Below are 19929 nucleotides of genomic sequence, written 5' to 3' on the forward strand. Positions count from 1 at the left end.
GGGAAGGAAAGAACATAATCTGGATTTATTGGCTGTCGGGTGGGATTTATATTCAAATTGCTCTTTCTCTCTGTGGTGTCCCCACAATTCCCATCGCAGGCAAGCTGAGATCTGTGTTTTTCTGCTACCACCCCTGTGTGTGATGGGGGAGCACCACAAACCCTCTCTCTGTGACCTTAGACCTGAATCACAGCGTGGGGTTTTCCTTCCAATGATCCCATCAGCCTCTGGAGCTTTGGGAAGGGCCATTCCCACCTGCAGCTCTGGGTCTCACATTCCAATAAAGCTGACCTGGACACACTGGGGACTCTTCCTTCAAACACCCTCAGGGGAATTCGAGTGGAGTTTAGGGACCAGGAGCATCCCAGGAATGTCCAAAAGGATTTTGGGGCTGGCCAGCTCCATGGCCACTTCCTGCCTGTATCCCTTCATCTCCCTCAGAGGAATGTTCTATCCAAACTGAGTGAAGAGGAAGAGCACCCACAGCTCCTGTCTGTCTTTGCTGGGGATGGGGAGATGCAGAATTAGTGCCCCTCAGACTGAGCTGTGTCTTCTGCCTCCCTGAGGATGCCCAAACACAGATGAATTTTGGAGGAAGCTGCTGGGAAAGAGAGGGACCATGGCTCAGTCTCCAGGCTCAAGGCAGGTGACTGGGGAGTGACAAAGTCACCATAATTAGAGGAGGGAGAAGGAAAAGTTTCCCCATTGTGACTCCACGGCTTAGGAGTGCTCAGAAGAAAAAATTCTGACTGTTTCTAAACTGCATAACAAGCATTTCACAAAATCCATGGAATAAAACAGAGCAAATGTGCATGGATGGGAGTGAGAGCCCTGGATCTCTCCTCTCCCAGCAGATCCCTCAGTCCCTCCAGGCTGTAAAGCACAGAGGGTACCCCAGGCTGGGTCTGTGCACCGCCCAGACTCTCAATCCTCAAAGAACAAAAGTTCCTCTCTGTTCCTTTGTGCAAATAATAAATATTTGCACAGACACGCTCGGAATGAGTCCTGCATGGAAAGAGCAGCCAGTTGTGGCTCCTCTATTGCCACAGCTCAGCTGGGTGGAACTGGGGCTCACCGAGCACTGACACAACTCAGCAGCTCCTGAAAACACTGGGAATTTACACCTGGGGATCCTCACTCACTCCTGGAGAAAGGTTATTTTTACAGAATGATGGAGCTACCAGCAGCAGGAATTGCAGTGATGATGATGATGATGGTGATGATGATGATGATGATGATGATGATGATGATAGTGGTGGTGATGTCTCCATTCTGTATAATTCCATCCATCCAAACATTCCCAGGCACTGAACACATCTTAATCTGCACAGGGATCACTCCCACCACTACAGGTAACTATCAGAGATCTGACAGGTCCAGATAAAAGAAAGGTAGGATTTTTAAGCAGAAACACAGTATTTTTCAGTAATGACCCCATTTTTTTCTGTACTGGGAGGAAAAACAGCTGGAACAGCTTTTTGTGGCTCTCCACTTTCCCTCTGCTTGTGGGTTCCAGCCCATTTACTCTGGGTTTTACACACAGGGAAATGATACCTCCTGTTCTTTTCTGACATCCATCAGAGCTCTCCTGAATTTGGAATATCACATTGCTTGGGGAGCACTGCCTTTTTAATCTCCAGTGTCTGGGAGAGCATCTGACATTCCAGGGACATACTAGACCTGTGTAGAAAGAGGTGATCCCTCCTCAGCTCTGCTTTTTGGGAAGCTTTCAAAGAAAAAAAAACAAAACTGTGGCCTTTCATAAATGCAGATTTCTCTAAATGCTGCCTGCTCTGACAGCCCTTGGAAGGCAGGGAATCACAGAATCAGGGAATCATTGAAGTTGGGAAAGGTCTCCAAGATCATCAAATGCAATGTGCAACTGAATATCCCCATGCCTACAAGACCATATCAGCAAGTGCAACCTTATCTCATTTTTGAGCACTTCAGAAGATCTGAGGATGTTAAGCTCAGGGACTGTAGGAGATCCCAACTCTCCAGTGTCCACCTCCCCACATCCTGGCTCCAGGAATCACCTGCTGGAACCACACTGGATTTTGAGGTGTTGTGCAGCATTTGGTCTCAAAGCTGGGGTAGAAGAGAAACCCACCAGGTTTCTTTTCAGGGAGAGAAACCAGCTCCACACCGAGACAGGACAATGTGAGAAAGGCTGTGGGAATCTGCTTCCCGTTTTCTGCACTACCATTCCTGGAAGGCTCAAGACTCCAAAAGATGCTCTTCACCTTAGGATGACCTGTGCCTCACAACTGATGAAAGCTGGCCAGGAGTCTCCCAGTCTTTGCTGCTGAGTCCCTGAGCACCTCTGCGGGATTTCCAGTGGCCACATCCAGGAGACAGACCTGCTCCCAGGAGAAAGAAATCCCAGGAATAACAGAAGCCCAGCAATGTCTCCATTTAACACCGTTGGGCCACGGTGCCAGATGAAAGATGTGGGATCCACACATGAGTGATGGAGATGCATTTGGGTTTGGAGAAGGAGAGATCTGCCATCCATCTGCTGGAAGACATCTGTCCACCCCTCGGTGGAAGCTGTGGCAGGATATCTGGTTCCAGCCAGCCAGTCCTGCCAGTTCCTGACATCTGCTCCCACCTACCTGCCATTCCCAGGGCATTGGGAAGAGCTGTTCCTCTTCCCAGCCAGGGAAAAGAGCAGCAGCAGGACTGTGAGAGAGCAGCAGAAGCCTCAGAGCAATAATGGCCCCGTTCCTCTAGGTGGAATTTGCAGGGTGACTAAGAGTGATAGCAGCTATCAGCTGCTAAGTGTGAGCAGCTGGACTAATGACTGTCCTAGCGAAATTCCAACTTTTTTTAATTTATGGACCAATGAAAATGGCAAATGCAGCCCTGGCATTTGCTCTAACTGCAGGGTCAGAGCTGCTCTCTTGTGTTCAGCATCCCAACCACCGGAACGAGCTCCAGGGAAGCTGAGAAGTTCCTTGGTCCTTGCTGGGGGCAGGAGTGGATCTGTGGCTGCTGCAGCTGCCTGGGCTGGGTTCCTGCCCAGAACATTGATTAGAGATTAAATGCTGCTTATCACAGTGCTTGGGACCTGCCTGGTGACAGCAGGAGGAAGGCACCAAGAGCCCATGGGGGGTTTGTCCCCAGAATATAGGACAATTCTGGGAAGGCAAAGTGACTCAGATTCCTGCTGCTTCCTCTTCTGTAAGGGAACAACCTGTTAGTGCTTCCTGCCAGGAGCAGTGCTGGAAACACAGGGAGAACCCTTGCACAGTGTGTATTTTCCATGGATGCACGCTCCCTTGCTCAGTCTTTTCCAAGCTGTCTCAAAGGGAGGAGGGGTAAGTCTTGCTCTCTGAGTGGCTGCCAGCTTCCAGTCCCTCCGTCAGAGTGGGAAGCAGAGCTCTGGCCTCTCAGCACCTCCTGAAAATTCTGTCCCATCAGGCCATGAGCAAATATCCCCACCCAGAATGCAAACCTTGAGATACTCAACTGCTGTGGCCAAATTCCAGCAGGAAATTTGGGAATGATGCTCACCAAATCCTGGTGATGCTGCCTGTGCCTGCCTCCTCTTTTCCCATATTTTGGACAGAGTTTCTTAAAACATGCATTACACAGCAGGTGTAACACACATAAGGAGACACTGGAGCATGAGGCAAAGAACAGTTCCTGTATTGATTTGAATTCTCCCAGCCACATAGCTGTTGCCATAAATTCCTGTGACCGAGGGAATCTGTATTTCAAAACACACATTAGAAAAAATATAATTGAAATGGAGAGACCAAGATAAATTTGTGTTATCAGGTGCAGTTACCAAGGCAGTAAATCATTGTCACAGCATAAGCTCTTATCCATATTTCCATATTAACACCAAACTTGGACTCGGGGCTGGCGCTGCTGCACAGAAAAGGGATCAGCACATCCTGATGCTGTCTGGAGCTGGTGGCTGTCACCAGGGACTGAGTGGAGCCAGCTCTGTGTCCTCATCCCAGTGGGATTTTTCCCCACACTGGAGCTGCTCCGCAGTGCTGGGGGAGTGAACACTCCGAGCTATTCCCAAGCTGCACCCTCACAGCTCATCCATGGAAAAACTCTGCACCCAAGGGGGACTGACACATGGTGGTGACCCAGGGTGAACTGATGACCTTGATGGCAGCCTCAGCCTGCCCAGGGGACAGACAAAGATCAGCTAAGATCAAATCTCCAAGCAATCCCAAAGGTTTGGCACAAAACTTAAACCTAAGGATCTGTGCTGGCTGCACTCCCAGGGAAAAAGGCAAATCCCTAACCCTATGTGCCCTGGAATCGTGCTCCCGATGCCTCTGAGCCCTCCAAACCTCCCTCCTCACAAATCCTGTCCCCCTTTGTAATCCCTGTCACGGATTGTCCCTGGCACTTTCTTCCAGAGGGTCCCAGCCATCAGCAAACCCTCTGCCACTCCCCAGACCCATCCTGAAAGATTCTGCATTGCTCAGGGAGGCTGGAGGGACCAGCCAGGCATTCCATAACTGCCCTCCTTGCATCCCCAGCCCAAAAAAAGACCAAATTAAAGTCTCTGCCTATGTGGGAATCAATTATAAATACCAATAAATGGAGCCAACATTTGGTTCCACTTGAGATAATGTTTTGGCCACAGCTGTGCCTCTTTACAGTCAAGACATAAAACCCTGGTGAAGGCTCCCTAATAAACACCCTCATCTTTAAAGGACTTAAAGCCTCACAAAAAAAAGCTGTGTTAGTTACCAACCTGATTGATACTCATTAAAGTAAAGCTGAGATAATTCTTCTCTAAAATGAGTTGCCACTAGGAATACACGGATGGAGCTTGGGCAGTGTCATCATTTTTCCTTTCATTCCCTTGCTTTTTCTGGAAGAGGAGAACACACACATTTCAACAGAGAGAATGCTGTAAAATGAAGAAATATTTTTTGGGCAAACTGTCAAGGCTTCACTCCAAACCCTAAATCTTCTTGTTGAAATCCAATGGTTTTCCGGTAAAACCTGTTGGCTCCTGACAGGGAATTTTTTTTTGTGCTACTGGGTCAGCACTTTCCTTGCATAATGTCCAAGCAAATGACTGTTCTCTGCCCACATTGTGATGCCTTTGGAGGAAGGGGATGCAGTCACAGAGTCCCTGCTTCCCATGCAGGCCCTGTGCCTGCTGAATAGAGGACAGGAATAGTGAAGGCACCAGCATAAAAAATCACCATAAAAAAATGACAACGGCTGCTCCTGCCCCTGTATGCTGAAAATTCCACTACCCAGCCATTATTCCATTGTATCCTGGTAAATTTGAAGTGCCAATCTATTCCTAGAGCAGCCTTGGCCTGAGCTGAGACAACCCCTATGATTAGTTTTATTCTGCCTAAACCCAGAAGAAATTGCAGGGGGCGATCCCGCTGGATGAGCTCTTTCCATTACCTTCAGTCATCTCCATAAAATACATGAGGAGACTGCAGGAAGAGCTTTTTCTTGTCTGCAGCTTCCTCCTGAGGGATAGTGGAGGGGCAACTCCCATCTCTGCTCTCTGGGACCATGGACAAGAGGGACCCCAGGGAATGGCTGGAGCTGTGTCAGGGGGTTTAGGTTGGAGATCAGGGAAAGGTTTTTCCCCCAGAGGGTGCTGGCACTGCCCAGGCTCCCCAGGGAATGGGCACAGCCCTGAGGCTGCCAGAGCTCCAGGAGCCTTTGGACAAGGCTCTCAGGGATGTACAGGGTGGGATTGTTGGGGTGTCTGTGCACAGCCAGGAGCTGGATTGATGATCCCTGTGGGTCCCTTCCAGCTCAGGAGATTCCACAATTCTGTGACTCCATGATTTGAGATTGAACCTGGCATGATTTGAACATGACTTTTAGTACTGAAAGTGGAATATCCATCCAGGATGGAGGGAGAAGACCTCTGGAAAAACCACAAGTCCCTTCCAAGCCAAACCCAGGTAGGGGATGGGATACACTTGGAATGTCTCTTTCATTTTCCAGTGGACAGTGGAAAACCCTCAGGACCTGCTGGGACTTCTCACAGCAGAACAAACACATGGAAGGGGGTTATTTATTTTTGATGGGCTGGATGAGGTCCAGAAGTTCCATCTGTCCTCTTTCACCTCCCCACACTGGAACCAACCCAGCCAATGCCCTCTTCCCTTCCCTTGGACACTTGGAAAATTTATTCCCCTATTTCCTGCCTGAGTAGAAAAAGCAAAAGAGAAACTTGCTGATTGATTTGAGTCTCGGAAAGTCCCTGTCATCTTGTTTGATGACTTCATTGCAGAAATGAAATAGGCAAGGGAAAAGCAATGTTTTCAAAACAATTTGGAGCAAGAAGAGGAAGGTAGTAGGAGGGGAGCCACGGGAAGTTGATGGCCTTTATTCCTCAATTCCCATGTTGTGCCTGGCTTGCTGCAGGCTACAGAGAGAAAGCAAAATTGTTATGATTCTTATTAGCTTTTATTTTATAAAGCCTGGCCCACGCTCTGTAGGGGTTTCCAGCTGGAGCTGCAAATCAGAGGCATGGCTGGCGCCTGCCTGGCCACCTTATTGTCCCATTAATGTCCCACCTGTGTGCAGGGAAGGGGACTGGTGTCGTGCTGCCAGCCAGGAGCGAGGTGGCTGCTTGGGGGACGGTGTAGGAGCGACGGGGGATCGGGATGGACGGAGATGAGAGATCTCTGAAGGCAGGTCTTGGAATTCGCGGTTTATTGCAAAGGGTCTGGGTGCAGGGGCCCTGCTGGGAGCGGCAGCCACAGCTCAGAGCAGGCCCCAAAGAGAGACAGAGACAGGTAAAGAGAGTGGTAAAGAGAAAGAAGGCAAGAGCGTGGTAAAGAGGATGAGGGAGAGCACAACAGAGTGAAAGAGAGAAGGAGTGCAAAGCTCCCGTTACAATACCATAAATCTTCCTCTGTGTTGAATATTCTAATTCTCACTAACCAATCTAATACAAGATACAAATCCTACAGCATTTACATACAGCCTATAAGAATCCTTACAGTACCATACTGTGTTACATTTTAAATCCCAAAAATGACTCTTTGGATCCCTTCTGCCAAGCCAGTAGGGCCTGCTCTGACCCCTGGGCCTGTCTGCAAGCAGAGGGGATTGTTTCATCAAAAGGGTCAAACCATGAGGCAGCAAATAGCACAAAGCACCATGGTGGAAGAGGCTGTGTCCTCCTAGGAGGAACACTGGCTCCAATGAATTTGCAGCCTAAATGGATGAGACAGATGTAGGGTGGGAGAGGGAGCAACAGCCAAAAAAGAGCTGGTTTTGTTCAGCCCCAATCTCCAGGCAGGCAATGATGGCTTTCTCAAGGAATACAGGTGGGATTTGCACCAAAAGGAGATTCCTGGCTGTGGGATGGGAAGTAGCTCTTCTCCAAGGAGCTGTTCCCAGGAGTGAGACTTTAGTGATGCTGCAGGCACAGCTCACAGTGAAAGAAACAGCCTTGGGAGCACTGGGAGTGGGGCTTTACCTCTGCCTTTGGCAGGATCCTGCATAAACCAGTGATTGCTGTTCCTGAAAATCTGCTCTTCCTCCCCTCCAGGTCATTCCAGAGAGCTGGCACACAGCCCAGATTCCTGCACGGGACTTGCACACAGCACTCCAAGAGGGAAATAGTCCTTATCCCAACCTAAACAGTCAGGAACTCAGCGGGAGCCATAAATATGCCAGTGCTCCACTTGCTTTTTTAGGACTAAAAAAATCTTGAGAAGACACATTTCTTAGTAATCATTCCTGTGCAGGAGATAGGAGGCAGATTATGCTAATTGCCAGCAGAAGCATAATGCTCAGCAAATCCCATCAAATTCCAATATGCTTCCAGACACATTCCATTTGCTCACGTGTTTATTTGGGGAGGATGCTGACAAAGGAGAGACATTTTTTTTTTAGAGCAGAATTCTTGGATTTTGACTGTAAATGTGGCAGGAAGCAAACAGACAACCTGCATGGATTTCCTCCCAGTGAAAGAAATGCAGTGAGATTACTCAAAACAATTCCAATCTGAGAGCTCAGGGGAATGGCTCGAGGGCAGCCCGAGGAAAAGGAGATGTTTGGGTGTTGTAAGAGAAAGCCAAGCCCAGAGGATCAATAGCAGCACATTTTTAAGCAATGGCACCATGAGAGGCATTGATGCCCACAGCAAACACAGGGCTGGAACACGGGGAATGTGTGCTGTTCCTCCGGGAAAACTGCACCTCCCACTGCAAAGGGGTCACACAGCCCGAGGGGGCTTGGTTCCAGCACTTCCCCTGTGATTGCAAGGCCTGTCCCGAGGGATCAGCTGGGAATCACCACAGCTCATATGCCCTTCTCCCAAGGAGGGAAAGACTCCTTGCTGTGTCCATGCCAAGGCGCAGAGCTGCTGGTTCAGGTGGGAGAGAGTGTTCAGGCAGTTTTACAGAAATGTTGAGAAAGACCTCCAAGGTCTGTGAGCCCAGCACTTCTCTGTTCACCACTGAACCATGGTCCCAAGTGCCACACTCATGAGTCCACTGAACACATCATAGAATCCACAGTCACAGATTTCACAGAATATTCTGAGTGGGAAGGGACCCACCAGGATGACCGAGTCCAGCCCTTTAGGGAATGGCCTGTTCTGGGATCAAATCCTTGGTGTTGTTAGCTCCATGCTTGCCTCCTCTGCTGCCCTGGGCAGAATATCTGACCACTCTTTTAGGGAAGAAATTTTCCCTGATATTCAGCCTGACCCTCCCCTGGCACAGCCTGAGGCCGTTCCCTCTCCTCCTGTCCCTGTTCCCTGGGAGCAGAGCCCAACACGCCTGGCTGTCCCCTCCTGTCAGGGAGTTGTGAGATGAGAAGGTCCCCCCGAGCCTCCTTTTCCTTGGAGTTCCAGTGCTGAGCATCCCAGCTGTCAGCCCTAAATCCAAGCACAGGATTTCCTGCAGCAGCACTGAGACCCACTCCCAGCAGTGACCCCGGGGTGCTGTGACACACACGAGGCCTTTCTCCAGCCTGGCTGTGACACCAGAGCCGTGCAGCCCAATGCAGCAGCTGTAGGAGAGGAGAGATCTGGCTACAGTGTGCTGGTGTCTGAGGCCCAGATGCAGGGAAATGCATCGTTAACCAAGGATGAAATGCCACCATCACACTCTGCTCTTTCCCACTGTTATCTGCTGCAGTCACACTGGGGCTGCTGCTCCCATCTCTCAGTGGAACTTGTCTGCCTGTTTGCTGATTTGCCTCTCAAGCATCACTAAACCAATGACAGTCACCACACTGCAACCCTCAAGGCCAGTTTTACTCACCATACAGGAGCACAAACTCAGATTTCAGTAGATTTGTGATGGTTCAGTTCCAACAGATCAGAGAGGTGTGATGCTGCTTCATATCTAGAGTAATGAAATCCCAAAATACTCTGGGTTGGAAAGGAGTTTAAAGTCCATCCAGTCCCACCCCTGCCATGGGCAGGGACACCTTCCACTATCCCAGGTTGCTCCAAGCCCTGTCCAACCTGACTTTGGACACTTCCAGGGATGCAGGGGCAGCCACAGCTTCTCTGGGCACCCTGTGCCAGGGCCTCCCACCCTCACAGGGAAGGATTTTTTAGCTCAGACAATTTATCTTTCTGCTCAGGATTTCCAGCTCAGAGCCTGAGCTGCCAGTATTGAGTCTCCTCTTCTTTATTAAATAATTACTGAACCTTCAGACGCCCTGAACAAATCTCCCCTGTGCCCCGTGTGATCAGCTGGAGGCTGCTGTGTTGGCTCCACCATGAATAGGAACTCTGGAAATAATGCACACCAACACCTCGTGAAGGCAGCTGCAGAGAGGATTTTCAAGGCATTTCTTTCCAGAGGGAGAGATCCATTTCCTTTCTCATTACCTGGCTCTGTGTAGAGACATTGGGCTCTGCATCCACAAGCAGACCCCCACTCCTGCCTCCAGCATGCCCAAGCTGCTTTTTGGAAAGGCCACAGGTGGGTGTTTACAAGCACAATACCACACGCTCCTAACAGGACAAGACTGGGAGTCCTTGGAGGATTGCATGGGATAAAAACTTACAGGGTAAAAACTGATCCAGAAAATGGAGAAACAAAAAGGATGGGTGACCTCCTGATTTCATTGCTACCACCAGGAACAGGTGGTGAGGGCCTGGGAAGATGCCTTCACTCTGCTTTTACCTCCAGGACATTGTTTAAAGTGCTCTGGGCCTTATCAGGGAGGCTCTAGGATGGTGCTGGATTTTTTTTAACCCATGGAATTGGATTCAAGGCAGGTCTTTACTGTGAGGTCCTTACTTCTCTGGCACAGGGTGCCCAGAGAAGCTGTGGCTGCCCCTGGATCCCTGGCAGTGTCCAAGGCCAGGCTGGACAGGACTTGGAGCACCCTGGGATAGTGGAAGGTGTCCCTGCCCATGGCAGGGGTGGGACTGGATGAACTTTAAGGTCCCTTCCAACCCAAACCATCCCAGGATTTCATGACATGCACTAAGCATGGTGGTGGAGTTTTTTTTTTAACCCATGGAATTGGATTCAAGGCAGGTCTTTACTGTGAGGTCCTTACTTCTCTGGCACAGGGTGCCCAGAGAAGCTGTGGCTGCCCCTGGATCCCTGGCAGTGTCCAAGGCCAGGCTGGATGGGGCTTGGAGCACCCTGGGATAGTGGAAGGTGTCCCTGCCATGGCCAGGGTGGAACTGGATGAACTTTGAGGTCCCTCCCAACCCAAACCATCCCAGGATTTCATGACATGCACTAAGGTAAAAATCAAATCAAGCAAATCACTTTCTTTGCGTGAAATAAATAGAAATCCCCAGGGAAAGGCAGATTTACTTTTATTCCAAAAAGCTTAAGGCTAATAGTAGAGGTCAGATGAGCAGTTCCTTTCCTGGACAGTACTTCTGTCCAGTGCACTGGAACAGGGGACACTGACACTTGTCTTGAAGTGACATATTTATTTGCCATAATTATGGTCAGCTCCAAAGAGATCAGATTTTTCCTGGCACTTTGCATTCTGGCAGGAGAGTGGGACTGATGAGCTCTGATGCAAAGGCAATGAAAAATGTGAGGGATCACCATAAAGAGAAGCAGTCAGCTTTAAGGTTCAGCTGGATGAACTGCTCCAAGGATTTATGGTGTGGAAGGCAGAGCTACAGCAGCTTCTGAAATCATTGCTGCAGTCCCACAGACAAGGGAAAGGGACCCCAGCCTGGGTGAGGGCAGGCAACATCCAAACCAGGCCCATCTCTCATGGCTCACTCTGGACATGCCTGTGTGTAAAAGTGACTTAGGAGAGTGAGTGCCATCACCTTGAAATCTCATTAATTACAGACTTGGAATCACAAAATGGTTTGGGTTGGAAGAGACCTTAAAGTCCATCCCATTCCACCCCCTGCAATGGGCAGATACCTTCCAGTAACTCAGGATGCTCCAAGCCCCGTCCAGCCTGGCCTTGGACACTTCCAGGGATCCAGGGGCAGCCACAGTTTCTCTGGGCACCCTGTGCCAGGGCCTCCCCACCCTCCCAAGCACAGGGTTGGGATCAGTACAGAAATCCCTCTCCTGGCCTCCAGACCCCAAAACTCCATAATACAAGACAGGGAAAAATGCTCTTTCCCTGAATCACAGGTGAGGTCCTGTCCTCCCAAAACCTCCACAGACCTTGCAGGCATCAAAAAGCAAAGGGAACTGTCCCCAGGAACTTTATGGGGGAACCCTGTCACCCTTCCTGCCACCCACCCCTGTGGGGCTCCTGGAACACTCAACCCTGCTCATTCTGGTGAGGACCATCTTCTCCTTTGACATTTCATCATGTTCCAACCAGCAATGTGAGAGAAAATTAAGAAAATCCCCTATTTTTAGCAGATAAAATGCAAATTTAAAGCATTACCTAATCCAGAGCATTTGTGAGACTGCATTTCATTGGCTGGCTGCAAAACCCTGATGTGGGAAGTAAGATAAAGCCAGTGAGCTCGCCCTTCCCAATTCCAGCCACACAGGTTTATCCATGCATTGGAATGAGGTGGTGAACTGGGCAAACCCAGGTGGGAGTAAATAAAGGTGTTGCCAGAATAACAGGTTTTGTTGATCTGCAGATGTGTAACTAATGATGGGAAGTTATCCTGGAAGTTGTCCTGGAAGTTTTCCTCAAAGTATCCTGAAAGCCTTTCTTATATGGCCACCAATTTATATTAATGTCCTGGAATGGTTAGGTTTGGCAATCAAAAATGGAAACATGTCCTTGCTCAGGAATTTGGTAATTACCCATGGAATAAAATCATTTAGAAAGACCTCCAAGGTCATGAAATCCAATTTTTGCTTGTTCCCCACCTCATCACCAGCCCAGAGCTCTTGAGTGCCATGTCCATGACTTCCTTGGACACCTCCAGGGATGGGGACTCCACCACCTCCCAGGGCAGTCCCTTCCAATGGAATACATCCCAAATACATCCCTAGTCCCTGGGGAAAAGGACAAATCCCTGCCAAAGAGGGAAAAGACTCTGGGCAACCGGTCTAGCAGAAAGTGTCCTCAGCAGGGGGTTGGAATGAGATGAGCTTTATGGTCCTTCCAACCCCAATGCTGTGATTCTCCTCCCTCCTCCTGCTTTGGGGGCATGGAAAGCTACCCCTGTGGTGTGCTGGGTTTAGGATCCCAAGCAGGGAGCTTCTCCCTGGGAAGTGGCACAGGGGGTTTTGCCACTGGCTGCAGCAGATCCAAGCAGGTCGGGGAGGGGCTCTGGGGCCTGAGCACCCCCAGCCCCACAGGGAAAGTGTTTTGCACCTGGCAGCCCAAAATTGCTTCCAGTTAAATCCAAAACCCTACTCAGCAGCACCTGCCAGTTCCCCAAAATGTAAATTTTCCAGGCAGACGATATTGATATGCACTGACACTCCACAGGGGACTGGGGGAGTTGGGAATTTGCCAGAAATAGGCAGCTCTTACTTCTGCTTAAAACTCACTTTTCATCTCACATTCAATTATCAAGCACAGAATGTATTTTTAGCAGCTGGCATTAGGAGAACGCTGTCACTTTTGTTCCAGCCTGACTTGAAAGTTGCATTTATGGGAAGACTTGGAAGAGTTTGTGCCTGTTCCTGTCCCAAAACTGGGAAACAGGAGCAAGGAGAGGCTTGGCAGTTGTCTCTAGACCCCCCAAAATAAAAGAAATCCATGCTGAGGGTGGTTCAGGGAATTGGGGTCCGATGCAGAGCTGGCAGGGATGACAGAGAGGCAGAAAATGAGGCAGCAGAGGAAGCTGATGTTGACAGTGACATTTTTAACAGGATATCAGTGCTCAGGATTCAGGAACCTTCCTGCCCCTGTTGCAGCAGCAGGAAGATGAAGCAGTTTGGGAGAAATCTGTCAGAAAGACAGGGCTCTAATCCCTCTCTTGGTGCTCCCCATCCTCCTGACACCCAGTGCCACCACCCCTCAGCCCTCCCCTCACCACAGAGGTCTCACCTGGGGCTTTGCCTTGTGGGAGATGGATACCACAAGGCTGTTGGGGGAGGCAAAGGAAGTTGTTAAAGCCTCTTGTTTCCCTCTCCCTTTCACAATGCACCTTTTATTCCACTGGAAATATGAACCAGCCCGGTAAATGCTCAGGATTAGATTGGAAAGAAAGAAAACAAAAGGCAGCAGTTGCCTGGGTTGGGAGCGTTTGGAGCTGCCGTTGTAGCGAGTCCCTGCTTCTTGCCAGGTGTTTTGTTGAGTTCAAGTAAAACATCAAAGTCCATTATCTTCCCTGCCTTGCCCTCAGCTCCTCAAGCCAGAGCACAGCACAAAATTAATTTGGTTTATTCCAGCACACGCAATAGCCGCCTATCTTCCCGACTCCCTGGCTGGAAGGAAACAAATTTCCTCCTTAAGCACTTTCCACTTGACCTGCTCTTTTCTCCACGGAGAAAATTGAGGTCAGGGAGCTGCTGTTGTGCAGTGGCTGCCGTTCTCCTGATGCTCCGTGGCCAACAGGGTCCCTGCCCTGCTGCTGGTGGTGGCTCCAGATCTCCCAGCTGGGGCTCCTGCCTGCTCCCTGCTCCCACGAGACCCTGGCAGGTTTAGGAAGGCAAGGGCTTCATTTCCCACTTGGTCCAATTATTTTTTAAGCTTCTCCCGTGCTGCTGGAGAGGTTATATCTGGTGAGGCCTGGAAATAAAAACAGAGCTGTGGTGGGGGCAGAGCTGCCAGGAGGTGTCAGAGCAGTCAGTGACTTCAGCCATCCCATTAACAGGCAGATGTTTGTGGGCTGCACTGAGCTAGAAATACAACAGGAGAGGGATTTGTCTCCACTTTTCTTTCCTCCCTTTTTATTTCTGCTTAGGAAAGTGAGCACAGACCCCTGAGTCTCCCCACACCCTCCTTGCCTGGGGGTAAGTGTGCTTGGAGCCATGAGGAGGGGATGGGTGGCCACTTCCAGCCTGTGGGACAGATCCTCAGCTTTCCTACCCACTGGATTAACACTGCCAGGGACCTGGTACTGACTCCCACCCCAGAGCTGCTCTCCAGCTGTTTGCTACGAGAAGCAGAGCAGAACCTCAGAGCCCATCCCCAGTGTCACCACATGGGCTCTGACATGGGGACACGGGATATGGCCATGCCAGCTCCGGACGCCTGCATTCCCCTGGCGCTGCCACAGGGATTCCCAGCACCGCTGACACCACCCACCCACCCTCACCTGCAGCCCAGTGGGGCGAGGGAGGCAGGGAAAGGAGGTCAGAGCTGTCTCTCAGGCACAGCTCTGACAGGCAGCTCGTCTCACACTGACTGACAGCAGCTCCCGCAGCTCCAGGCCCAGCCCGCTCCGTCAGGGAGCACCGTGTCCCCTCAAGCTCCTGCAGTCCTGTCTGAGGACTGGTTTTGGAGGATGGGGCTGGGATTTCTCCCTGCCTCCTTTTCTTACAGCTTCCAGCTCAGGGTGATGGTGAGAGGGAAGTGGAGGTCCAGCTCCAAGGGCTGAGGGTGCAGAGGCTGGAGCTCTGAACCATGAGAAGGAAGCACATGGGAGAGACCCACACTGTGTGTGACACCTGCCCTGCTTGCAGTTATTCCATTCCTGGGACGTGAAGGGATGAAGAGAAATCCACAGATGTGGATGGAGGCACTCTTTGGGTCTTCAGTCTCAAGGGGAAGAGTTTGGCCTTGGCAAGGAAAGGGTCCCAGTCCTGCATTTCCTTCACCCACCTCCGATGGATTCGATGGATTCATGAGGTGATGAACCATCAGTGTGCCCCGGGCTCTGTGGAGGGGCAGCAGGGCAACTGTGGGAGCCCACAGCGCACCAGGATGGCTCTGACAAGCAGAGCCAGGAGTTTCTCCAGTAACTGTTGCTTCAGGAGCCTGTTAATGTGGATATGCAAATTCCCGGAGCTCGGCAGTGCTGATGCAGCGGTGCCAGCTGTGCGCCTCTAATGACTGCGGAGCTGCCGGCTCAGCACTCCCGTTACTCCTTGATTTCCATTTATTTCCTTCAGGGAGGCGCCTGGAGAATCAAAACAAGGCCAAAGTCCTGGGCAAAATCCCCACAGGGTAGATCCATCCCAAGAGAGCTCCCAAGAGCTTGTGTGGGATTAGTGGGGTGTCCTGGCAAAGAGTTGGACTCCGTGATCCTCCATGATCCTTGTGGATCCTTCCAGCCCTTGGTATTCTATAATTCCATTATTCCCTTTGGAAACGGGCAAGATCCAACCCTTCCCAGCTGACACACAGAGCGAGGGAAACTGGAATATCATGACTTCAGTGAAAGAGAAAAATATGGATGAGCAAGGATGCATCAAGCTGAAGGCAGCAGACTTCCTGCCCACTCCTAGGTTGATACTGCTGCGTTTCACCTGTTCTCAAAGCAACTGTTGTATTCCTGAGGTATCAGGTAAACACAGTTTTCCCTAATTCCCACATTTGATTATTGATTTCCAGGGAAAACTTCCTGCCTTGCCAGTACCCGTAGTAAGAGACAGTGAATAATTCCCAAGAAATTATTTTCATGACAAATAGAGCCTTTTCTCTCTGCTCGAGCACACACGAACTAATTGCGGTTTCTTTGTGCTGGAAATGATCCCACACCTCGGCCGGTGATTTTGAGCGTTTGCTTTTCGCAGTGTGAGCTGATTTTGAGAAGGCATCTCCCGTCAGCGCTGGATATTTGCATCCAGATGATTGTGGGTTGTTCTCCTTGCCTTCCTTTCTCTCCTTTCACGGCAAAACAAACCCACCTAGAAGCGACAGCCAGGGAAGCAGCTGCCAAATAGTTCCTGTCTGAACTCTAAAGGATTTGCTGAGGCCACCGCGCTCAAAGCCTCCCCAGTCACACGAAGGCCGTGCTGCCAAAGGCTAATAAAGATGCCTAAGTGGTGAGTGTATTATAATTACCTATCAGCTCGTTTGCAAAAGCACCAGCAGTTAAAAGGCAGCAAATGAAACGATGCCGGCCTTCCTCAGCTTCCCACATAATGAACAAACACATTGCCCATGGCAAGCTCACAGGAACAGATCTTTCATTACGATAAAAGAGTCTTAACCTTGACCAGCCGCTCCGCTCTGCCTTCGTGGCAGTTGTTCCACAACTCAAATAGTTTGTTTTCCAGCCCTTTGATTCCCACAAAATGCTACAAAATCAAGCATTTCTTATTCGATAGATGCACACGAGGGGTTTTTTTTTCATATTTCTTCAGATCTTCCTTGCGCAGTTTAGAGCAGAAAGTGTCTGGCATAAATTCCTGATTGCATTATTAATGTGGAAAAGGGAACATCTGAAGTTAATCTATTCCACTAATGGGTGCTATATAATACATTAAGTCAGGTTAAGCGTGTGATATAATAAAGATCTGCCGGGTGAGATATTCTGAGATTACTGATTTAAGCATAATGGTTATTTTGGTCAATGGTTATAGATTTTTAATAGAATTCCCACCTCAGTGCTGGCTGAAAGGGGAAGAAATCTTGTTCTGGACCACAATGAAGCAACCCCTTGTGACAGTCCTGGAGCAGTCTGGGGGCACTACAATATGAAAAGGAGCTAAAGCATCCAAAGGAGGGACACAAGGATGGAGAAGGGTCTGGAGGGGCCACAACAAGGAGCAGCTGAGGGCACTTGGTCTGTTCGGCTGGAGAACAGGAGACTGAGGGCAGAGCTCATCCCAGCCCACAACTTCCTCCCAAAGGGTTGCTCCAATCTCTGCTCTCTGGGACCAGGGACAGGACCCCAGGGAATGGCTGGAGCTGTGTCAGGGGGTTTAGGTTGGAGATCAGGGGAAGGTTCTTCCCCCAGAGGGTGCTGGGCACTGCCCAGGCTCCCCAGGGAATGGGCACAGCCCCAAGGCTGCCAGAGCTCCAGGAGCTTTTGGACAGTGCTCTCAGGGATGCCCAGGGTGGGATTGTTGGGGTGCCTGTGCAGGGCCAGGAGTTGGACTGGATGATCCCTGTGGGTCTCTTCCAGCTCAGGAGATTCTATGAATATTAACACTTCTGTATTCCCCGGAACAAGTTCCCTGGCTATTTCTAAAATCTTTGTATTAAAAGAATCAAAATGAGAATTCAAGCATCTGATCAAAGTGATAAGAATTTCTTGGTGCTCATATCACTCAATTCAAATGTCAGCTTAGAAGGTGAGTAAGTCTACAGGCTGGTCTTTAATTCACAATGAAAAGGAATTTACAAGGAAAAGGAGTATACAAAGAAATGTATCAGCTGTGCTTTAAGACATTTTTTTTTCCTTTTTCTGTCTAGGTCAACAAAACTGAATATATTTCACCCTGGAGAATGAGCCTCCTCCTGGATTCCACAGGGATGAATAAGGAGATCCATTTCAAGGACTCCACAGGCAGCAGGATTGCCCTGAACACTGCTGCAGCTCCCATTTTTCCTGCCACAAAAGCACAAGGTATCAGCTCACTTCAAACCAAAGGGAAAAAATTTAATGGGATGCTTGGAGAAAACTTTTCTCCAATGCTATATTCCTTGGGGATTTCCTAGGGAAAAAAAAATCAAACCCTTTCTAAGGCAGGGTGAAACCCCCTTGGGCTTCCTGAACAATACAGGAAATGTTGGCTTTATTCTGTGCTGAATTTCCCTGTGTGGATCCTGATCCTTCCTTCTGCCCTCAGCAGAGCTGCAGAGCAGAGAGGGATGGATGCACAAAACCAGGGATCCTCGGGTTCACCTTTCAGTCATTCCTGCCAAATGCAGGGCTCCCATCCTCTCCCAGGGAGGAATATTGATAGGGATGAGCTGGGAGAAGCTGAGATTCCAGCGCTGCCCTCTGCCCCCTCCGCTGGCAGAATGGCTCCATGAGGGGACCAGAGGGACACAGCCACCAAGGGGATCTCTGGGGAAAGGCCTCAGAGCCTTGGGCTGGCTGTAGGAGGGAGGGAATCATGTCTGGGATTGCCCCACAGCCCCAGGATTGCCACACACCTGCCACCATCCCAGGCTGCTCCAAGCCCCATCCAAGCTGGCCTGGGACACTTCCAGGGATCCAGGGGCAGCCACAGCTTCTCTGGGCACCCTGTGCCAGGGCCTCAGCACCCTCACAGGGAAGAATTCCATCCCAATATCCCATCTAACCCTGCCCTCTGGCAGTGGGAAGCCATTCCCCCTTGGCTGGCACTCCAGGCCTTTGCCCAAAGCATCTCTTTCTCCATCTGCCTGCTGACCCTTTCAGGCCATGTCTACTGACCCTTTTAGGCCCTGCAAGGCCACACTGAGGTCACCCCAAATCCTCTCTTCTCCAGGTGAACAACCCCAGCAGTGCCAGCCTTCCCTCCCAGCAGAGCTGCTCCATCCCTCTGCTCACCCTGGTGCCTCCTCTGGACTCTCTCCAGCAGCTCCAGCTCCTTCCTGTGCTGGGCCCCAGGGCTGGGGCAGCTCTGCAGCTGGGCTCTCACCTGAGCCGGGCAAAGGGGCACAATCCCAATCCCTTCCCTGCTGCCCACGCTGGGGATCAGCCCAGGGCACATTTCCTTGTTTAAGGATAATATACTCAGAAATAATATAAAGAAGTGATTTGTATACCAATTACCAATTTTTACTAGGCCGCCTGTAAAGCCTGTGAAAGAAGTCATAAAATGTATCCAAATCAGGAGGAATTTGTTAACACACTGAGGGCAGAACTCTGAATTTAAACACCTCCCTGAAATCAGGCATCTGTAATAATCAGTGACAGGAAACTTGCACTTCCAGATGCATGCAGTCCCTTCCCAGGCTAGGTGAGATAGACCCAGCCTTGCAGCCAAATCCGTGATTTAGGAGCTGTAAAAAGGCATCTCAGATGTATTTTTATTCAAATATCCTTAACCACCCAGGGCAGCTCTAGCTCTGTTCCTGCCACTGAGTGGGATCTCCAAAATCAGTTGTTTGGCTTCATGTGCTGTGTTGCCCCTGTCAGTGCCTAAAAGGGATTCAGGAGAGCTGGAGAGGTACTTGTGACAAGGACATGGAGTGACAGGATGAGGGGCAATGGCTTTAGACTGTGAGAGGATGTCAGGATTAGAGATTGGGAACAAATCCTTCTTGTGAGGATGGAGATGCCCTGTCACAGGTTGCCCAGAGAAGCTGTGGCTGCCCCTGGGTCCCTGCCACCGTCCAAGGCCAGGTTGGACACTGGGGCTTGGAGCAGCCTGGGACAGTGGAAGTGCCCCTGCCTATGGCAGAGGTAGGATGAGATGGGCTTTAAGGTCCCTTCCAACCCAAACCTTTCTGGGAATCTCTGATTTGGTCTCAGTGCTGATCTGTCAACCTCCCTGCCCTGTGTGGGGCTGTCATGACAGAGAACCACTGCTCCAAGAACTCCTGCAGGCCCACATTAGGAGATTCTCACCTCTTTTGGAGGAAAGAGGAAAGGGGAAAGATCGATTGTGGCAGACACCCACAGTCCTGAGACAACTCCAGTGCTACCAGCCGGTGTTTTCAGCTGGTGACAAGTCTCAGTACTGTCTGCTCAGCCATGAGTAGCTCCAACCAAAATCTTGGCAGACCTCCCAGAGGTGTCTGCAGAAGATCATGGCA

The sequence above is a fragment of the Passer montanus genome, unplaced genomic scaffold (assembly GCF_014805655.1).
Source record: "Passer montanus isolate IOZ18808 unplaced genomic scaffold, ASM1480565v1 scaffold115, whole genome shotgun sequence".
NCBI classification, from domain to species: domain Eukaryota; kingdom Metazoa; phylum Chordata; class Aves; order Passeriformes; family Passeridae; genus Passer; species Passer montanus.